The sequence below is a fragment of the Taudactylus pleione genome, unplaced genomic scaffold (assembly GCF_031769625.1).
Source record: "Taudactylus pleione unplaced genomic scaffold, aTauple2 ptg000077l, whole genome shotgun sequence".
In the NCBI taxonomy this organism is placed as follows: Eukaryota; Metazoa; Chordata; class Amphibia; order Anura; family Myobatrachidae; genus Taudactylus; species Taudactylus pleione.
In genome coordinates this window covers 3685113-3693431 of record NW_028284479.1, presented here as the reverse complement: position 1 = coordinate 3693431, position 8319 = coordinate 3685113, and the positions used below count along the sequence as shown (strand labels likewise).

At 45.3% G+C, this 8319-nt stretch overlaps 1 pseudogene; it reads left to right on the top strand.

Annotated features, from left to right (window-relative positions):
* Positions 1-6011: 6011 nt before the first annotated feature.
* LOC148532433 (5S ribosomal RNA) lies at positions 6012-6130 on the top strand (annotated as a pseudogene).
* The last annotated feature ends 2189 nt before the right edge of the window (positions 6131-8319 follow it).

Genomic DNA, 8319 nt, shown 5'->3' with positions numbered 1-8319 from the left:
GCAACCAATCAGATTCTACTTAACATTTAACTAGTTCCTTCTAGAAGATAAAAGCTAGAATCTGGTTGCTAAGGGTAACATCTCCACTTCTAAAAACTCTCAATTTAGTAAATTTACCGCCAAGTCTTTATTGACTATCTATATCTTAGACAGAATGACATAATTCCACATCTTTTTGTTCCCATGTAGGAATCTGACATGGTCTAGTGTTCTCCCTAGAAAATATTTCCAGCCGGGTGGCATCAAGACGTAGCCGGATGGGGGCCTTCACAATAATAAAATGTTTTAAATTATGACCTTTATAATGATTTAAACTTGAAATAACAATTTATATAGTCTCCTCTGCTTCTTGGAGGTCCAGTCGTCTACAGCTTTTTCATAATCAAAGTCTGGTCCCTCTAGTGAAATCAGCATCACGTTATTTAGTGCTGGTACCAAAGAATTTATTTTTGATCGGTGTGGTAAGTGCGTCCGGCGGTTCTAGTCCTGACAGCGGCAGCCCGGCAAGGGTGAAAATCCCGATAATCCTAAGGTAAGTATCGCTAACCTAATTCTTCCCCCTAACCCTCACTTAGGGGTCCCTAACCCTAACCTCCCCCCCCACCTCCAAGTGCCTAAACCTAACCTCCCCCCAGGGGGGTGCCTAACACTAAGGCCCCCCTAGGAGCCCTAAACCTAACCCAACCAACGGCGGCTATCCGCGCCCTGCTTACCTTCGTTCGGTATGCCGGGCGTCGGTCTTTCGGTGTCTGGTTAATGACAGCCGTCGTCTTTTCGGCGCCTGTCAGTACCATGCCGGCTTCCGAACTACATCCCATTTTTGATACAGCTCACAGATACTGGCCCCAGTTGCAGGCTACACAGAATATATTTTTTATACTGGTCCAACTTTCATACTCCCAAATACTATCCCCACTTGCAGGCTCCCAAATACTGTGTCCCCACAGATTTTTTTTCAACTACACAGAGAATGTGGACATGCCGCGTCCCATCACCCGGAACCCTCACGTGTCCTTATTGCCGGCGGTCAAGGACACGTGAGGGTCAAGGACACTTGTTCCGATGTGAAGAACAAGTGACGTCTGCGCAGCTCGGTGTCACTTCCAGCAATCGTGGCAACAAGGACACGTTGAGGGTGACCGGGCGACGGGACGCGTCATTGTGGCAGGGGGAAGTGCCGGGCAGAAGCAGTTTCTTGCTGGGTTTTGAGCCTGCAACAACAGCCTGGGGAGAACACTGTTGTTACCTTTTAGCCGTCATTTCTTCTTATTGCAGGTAAATGCTATCTCAGCTCATTTATTTATATAAAAACTGAGACTTGCTACTGTCCGCTGCTCTGTGCATGTTAAAACTTCTACATTTTAAACCTATAATTCTTATTGCTAAAACAATTTATTTAGCAGTACAACCTATGCATATCTCCACAGTTAATCACACCTGCAGAGAAATAAAACACTAATCTCTACACCCTTTTGAATACATTTAACGTACTTTTAGGGAAGATATAAAACAAAATGGCTGCTGTATCAGACACCTGCCTACGTTTAGAGTGTAAAGGGAAGGCCTTATCCTCTCTAGGCCTGGGGCCATTTGACAATTGTGGTCTTCTGCAACTCGCACAGCTGTTTATAAATTCCCAATGATTTTCTATATGCCCTAAATTGCAGTACAGAAAAGGTAACATAAGCATGCTTATATTTGTGAGTTGCTGAATGAATATGTACGTCCACATATTCCTGTTTTATCAGTACCATCCTCTGAACATTCTTCATAACTCAGAAGAAAGTTCATATCTCTCATATATTGCATTGTTTGGTTTCTTCATGTATTGGAAAACCTTCTTGAAGTATTTCACTAGTATATAGAAAATCAACAACATTAATATGGCAAAAGAATATTAAACTTCCCGATGTATGCATAATGGTAACCAACCAATTTCCGACCCATGCAAACCAGGTACTGGGGTACAACCAGGTGAACCAGCTGTCGGGAATCACACCATCACGTTTATTTTGTTCAGCAGATTCATTTTTATTAAATCTCCCAATTAATTTCATTCAACCTTTTATTTCTTCAGCATCAGAAGATTTTGAGATTTATGTACAACACTATAACCCATATACTGTTTGCAAAGTAACACAATATCCTGACGTTGTCACTGTAGGGTAGTCTGTGCTGCATTAATTTATTTTTTTTTATCGCTGGAAGCTCTTACTACACATCTAAAAGTACTGTTTTATATCTGTGATATTGTTTATTAAATCTCCCCATTCCTGTATCATTCTTTGATTTGTAGTTATTTCCCATGTACCAAATGTTATGTTCCCATATCACAAGTTGTAACCTTGGGACAGTGTAATAAAAGGTGCTTGTACTTCTCATGTACTATTTGCGTATCTTTTTTTTATCGTTCTTACTCTTTTCAGGATTAATTCTTTCATATATTTGTTTTAGATCCTTATGTTGTATTAGCACTGCATCGGGTAGCAATGTTTTTATAAGACCTATTCCAAAATAATTCACCTGTAACCTTTTATAAGCCCTGTGGTAGTGTCCATTGTTTTAGACAATATGTTTTGAAAAAGCATCATAAGGAACATTACAATGGGCACCCTTTTCATCCATACTTCTTGCTTGTCACATTCTGCTATATGTTGACTGCATATTTTATTGTACCCCAACATTCCTTCTGTCATTACTCACTTTACCAATCCACTCACATATTTTTCCTTATTAGTTTTCGTGTATTTAATGATCTCTAAAAGATCTCCAAACAAGTTTAATTTTGAAGGTCCTCTTTGTAAGATTGATACAAACAATGGTTTCCAAAGAAGTCCCTTCAGCTCCCTTTTCCCATACCATTTTTATAATACACATGTTGTTGTCCTGATCTCATACCTTAAGGTACCTACACACACCGTTTGTTTTTTTTACATGATCTGGCAGATTCCAACGCATCGGAGCGACAGATCGTGTAAAAAATGCCCAAATCGTGAGTCCCCACTTACGATGCGATGTGCGTCCCCACTGGTCGCACATCGCATGGTCAGAACTGCTGTGCTGTAGGGCAGATCTGACAATCTAGGACACGATGCACTGTAAAAAGTCTGGATGCAGGAGAGATCGTATGAAGTGGACACCAAATCGTGTGCAGAGCTGCCGGGTAGAGTTTCAAGGGAAATAATGCACATCGGCTAATCGTGAGCACATTACTATGTGTGTAGGCACTTTTAGATACTTTGTTAATTTTAAACCTAGAGAGCCTGTGACAAGGTTCAAGTGAGTGGGTTTCACATAGTGTAAAGTGTTTTTTTTTTTTTTTTTTGTGCATAGCCATTAACCGAACATTCCCAGAAAGATATAGTAGGTGACTACATACCCAACAATCGGCCAACCTTATTCTTCCTATCACCTCATAAGTGTCAAGGGAAGAAGTGTCCATTTGTATAGAGCAGGGATTCCCAACCACAGTCCTCAAGGCACATTAACAGTCCAGGTTAAGGATAGCCATACTTGAGCACAGGTGACTTAATCAGTACCTCAGTTATTTTGATTTAACCATCTGTGTTTAAGCATGGATATCACTAAAACCAGGACTGTTAGTGTGCCTTGAGGACTGAGGTTGGGAATTGCTGGTATAGAGGATGCTGTCTTTGCACCATTGCATACAGCTCTTCTCTGAATTTAGACCGCAATAGTCACACATACATTTAGGAATTGGTGGCAAGCCTCCACACCTTTTCCTCGCCATAATGGCTTTTCTTTTCTGACACTTCACCAGATGTATCTTATCCCAATTCCTGGTATGAGTCCTTATTTACCTGTGTTTTGTTACTTTCATACTGTATATTTTTCTCCTTCATCCACTAGGGGACACTGGAGTTCAAGACAGTGGGGTATAGACGGTAGTAGAGCAGAGCCTGGCACTTTAATTTAAAAGTGTGACTGGCTCCTCCCCCTCTATGCCCCATCAGCCCCAGTTTTTAGAATGTGCCCGGAGAGACTGTCACACATCAGGATTTCTCCAGCCTTTCTTATTTATTTTTAGGGTTTTTATTAACAAGCATTGCGGACAGGCAGGCTGCTTACTGTGGCAGTCTGCCTGCTACGTGGGAGCCGCCGGGAAAGGCACCACATGGCTACTGCAGCCTGTGTCCGGTAACCTAGAGGAGGGGGCACACACCTGGAGTTAACGGACTCTGCGAGGACCCGCCACTGCTGACACCGGCATGTGTCCGGGTTCCTCATCGCCCCCTCAGCCCAGCATCCCGGCCACAACAGTTGTAAGTATATCCCACCACTCCCGACTAGCTGGAGTGGCTGCGCGGCTGTCACACACAGCTCCTTCCCCCTGCCAGTGTTACTAATGTGGCAGTGTCGGAGCCGCTAACAAGACCCACCGCTGCACTCGGCAGTCAGTGTCTGGGTCTCTGGCTTTATGCTCTCCCCCCTCCTATTTAAAGCAAGCTGCGCAGCTATTACTGAAAACGCCTGCTCCTCACTCTTCTGTACACAGGAGGGAGACTGCCACGTCCCGCTACTCCCATAACGGGAGTCTACATAACACAGCCCCGCTGTAAATTATACCTGCATAACGGAGCTGGGCTAACGGGTGCTGTTGCAGTATCAGCTCAGCGCGGCTGTTCGGTGCTGCGCTGGTGGTTTTCTGTAAGAAGCACCGCTCTGGCTTAGGCTCAGAAAGCGGAGCTAATAAACACAGCGGCGCCATTGTATCTCCCCCTCAGTACTCTGCACTACAGCAGCATCCCTGAGGTGGGCTAGCGCTGACTCTCCCCCCGCTCGGGAGAGAAGCTGGAAGACGAGACCCGCCCCAGCTGAAACAGGTCTCCTGCCCCATCCCCACAATTGCGCTGTAGGACAGGAAAAGTGATGCTGCGTTGTCACTTACAGAAGTGCGGGCGCTGTTGCAGTATGTACAGCGCCAGTGGCACCAAGGCGGCCTGCTTTAACCGCTCAACTGGATGGCTGTTAGTATGCTGAGTGCTGACAGCGGTGAGGTCTATGTTGCACCGCGCACCCTCCTGCCCTGTACTCCAGCGGCGCTTGTACAGGGAGGAGGCTTTCCAGATACTGCAGTTGGCCCGCACTCCATGCGATACAGACCTGTGCCCGCCATTTCAGTATGCGGGCTAGGCATAATGCAGCACTGCCTTAGCTATTAGCAGATGATCTCATCTACTAACAGGAGGAGACGCTGCGTCCCGCAGCTCCTGCCTGTGCTGAGCAACCTTTACATGCCCGCTCCTCCACAGCAGCAAGTCCATCATCAATGCTGATTTAGCCCCCCTCGCTTGTGTAGGAGCCCTGATTGCTCCTTCCGTGTTATCGGCGCCGGCCGGTCCTTCAACTCCGCTTTTATGCGGTTCCACTGCGGGGGCAAGTAGCGCTGTGTTGACTGGAGTATATCAGTTGTGCACACACAGCTTGGAATTGCAGTCCAGTGACTACAATAGGCAGTCTTATGGGCAGCAGTATCTACCTGCACACAAGCCGTATAGCTCAGTCCACTACCTGCAGCAGGGAGTGCTTTAGCACTGGTCTCCTACGCGACCTTCTCTTGTTGGGATCGCCTCAGCAAATAAAAGGGGATGTCTGTCACTGTATGACAGGAGTATTCCCGGCTAAATATGCTGTGCTGACGGGACACGGTCCCGCCATTTTGCCAGACAGTGTTACTGCCTCACAGCAATGAGGTCATGGGTTCAGTTCCCACCATGGTCCTAACTGTGTGGAGTTTGCAAGCGCCGGGTGTTACCCCCTGTCGGGCTGCCCCTTGGTTCTATAACAAAGGGTGCCTGGTTTAACCTAATTGCTGATATAAAGAGTTATTAGTATGTATAGTACTTGTACTAGCCACTGTTCTGGTGCGGGGGCCAAAACTTATGGTTATAACTTACCTGTAACCAGGGTTAGCACACTATTGTGTCCCATCCCCAGGCATATGCCTCACATTGGCTCAACTTAAAAAGGGGCAGTACTCTTCCCATGCAGGCTACGGCCACTCCACCCTGAACACGCTCGATCTCGTCTGATCTTGGAAGCTAAGCCGGGTCAGGCCTGGTTAGTACTTGGATGGGAGACTGCCTGGGAATACCAGGTGCTGTAGGCTTATATAGGTGCCAGCACATATGCTACATTATAGGCTGGTTTTAAAACCTTCCAGTTCTGTATAGTGCTAGCTACTCTGAATAGCTGATGGTTAGCAGAATGGGAACTAGCCTAAACCCCTGTTTGCACTATAGGGGCCAGTTACTCAGCCGGTGCACATTCCTGGCTAGAGGCGCTGGGCTGACGGGACACAGTGCCGGCATTGCAGCGCAGGGTATTTCACCCTGTCAGGCTTTCCCTTGGCTCTTTAACAAAGGGCACCTAGCTTAATCTAATGGCCTGATATCATAGCCTGAGGAGGCTACCCCATCGTGTACTAGCTACTCTGCCTAAACTGAGATCGTCTTTTTGATTCCCCCTTCGAGAAACTGGTTCATCTGGAGCTAAATAGCTCACCTGAAGCACGCTGCTAATATATAAGGCGAGTACACCAGTAACAGAAGTCCCAGGATCGACACTAGTCGGGGACAGCACGTTGCTAACCTATCTTCCTATCTTGCCCTATGCCATAACAGAATGTTGGCCACACGCCACACAATAGCAGTCTCCCGGTGTGGAGGTAAGCCACGGTGTGTATATATATATATATATATATATATTATACCAGCCCTGCTTTAGAATATATACATGCTGGAGTGAATTTGTTCTTCCATGGCGCTAATTATGCTCATGTTCTATTTTAAATATCGGCACCTACTAAACTTGTATGTAGGTACACGTATGCATATGTGGATATCGTTTCTTATCCTTACCACATCATAGCATAACTAAAGATGCTGCGATTGGAGACTGGACGCTCCTGATGCGGTAGTTGGTACAATTACTCCGCTTTACACTCTCTCTCCCTAGGGATTGGGTTGTGTGTGTGTATAAATATATATATATATTATGTTTATACTTACACATTCATTATGTTTACCTATTATTCCACGGATGGGTAGCCGTCTGGGTTTACCAGAAGCTGTAGGCTATATCCATTCCTATTATATGGTGGCTCTATAAACTAGAGCCATGTTCTGCAGCTTACACAGTGATAGTCAGAATTCCCTCGGCATTGCTTCCAGTGTGGACCCTATACATGTACTGGGGCCTTCTTGTATATACACACATGTATATAAAGATAGGTACTTACACCCTCCGAGGTTTACAGTCCGGTTCCCTTCAGTCTATATCTACGGCGCCCGTTAGGGGGACCTATTGTCATTACAACTACAGTAGTGCACTTGTATTAATATTTCCTAATAATTGGGAAAAAAAACTTTTTTGTTTAACCCTAACTGGGTTATCACTACTGATATATCCCTTCTTTACTTGGGATAACCAACGCAGTCTATGTCTAGGTACAGGTACCCTTCTCAGTATCTATTCCGGTACTCCATATTTTTGTCGCATATCTCAATAAAATGAGTCTCAAAAGGGCCCTTAGGTACAATTCATACGATGAGGCCTTGGGCCGCCTGCAGTTATAGGCATGGTCAGGCCTGGGTTGTATTAGCTTGGTGGGCATAATACACACTTCACCATTATAGGTAGGATACTTACACTAGTAGACTGTTTTGGGGTATATGTATATTCTAACACGGCTATACGGATACACATCCCTAATGGAACAGGCTCAATTTAGAGTCCTATTTTACGACCTTGTCTCTACTAACATTTTACTAGTTTACACAGTAATTTCTACTGCACTTCTCCAGACTGAAGTCTGTGCTGTAGAGCATTGGTCTTCGCCCACTGAAGCTACTCTCTATACCTAGCGTGGCGGGTTGCTGTGTGATAAAAAAGGTCAGTGACATTCTACTTAGCATCCAGAGGGCTTCTTGTTGCTCACAGGTAAGAGCTTACCTCACTAATGCCTAGGAAGATGCTTCTATTTCATGCAACCTGACATACATAACGTTAATCTCCCTTGCGTACCCTAGCTGCTGTCATAGCAGCCATCTGCTCTTTTAATCAGTTGGCCCTACACTTTAGAGTTTCCCTGGTGTGTGGGTGCATAGTTTGAACATTGAGATTAGCGACACTATTCTACTAGAATCTGTTCGGGTTATGGACCAAAGCGCATCTCTGGACTAGTGCACATCTTTGCATAAGTGTGAGAGTCACTATGTTCCACGCAGGGGGCCTGGTTGGGTTTTCCTGTTCAGTTTCTGTTGATATTTTATCACACTGATAGGTACCTGATGGGTA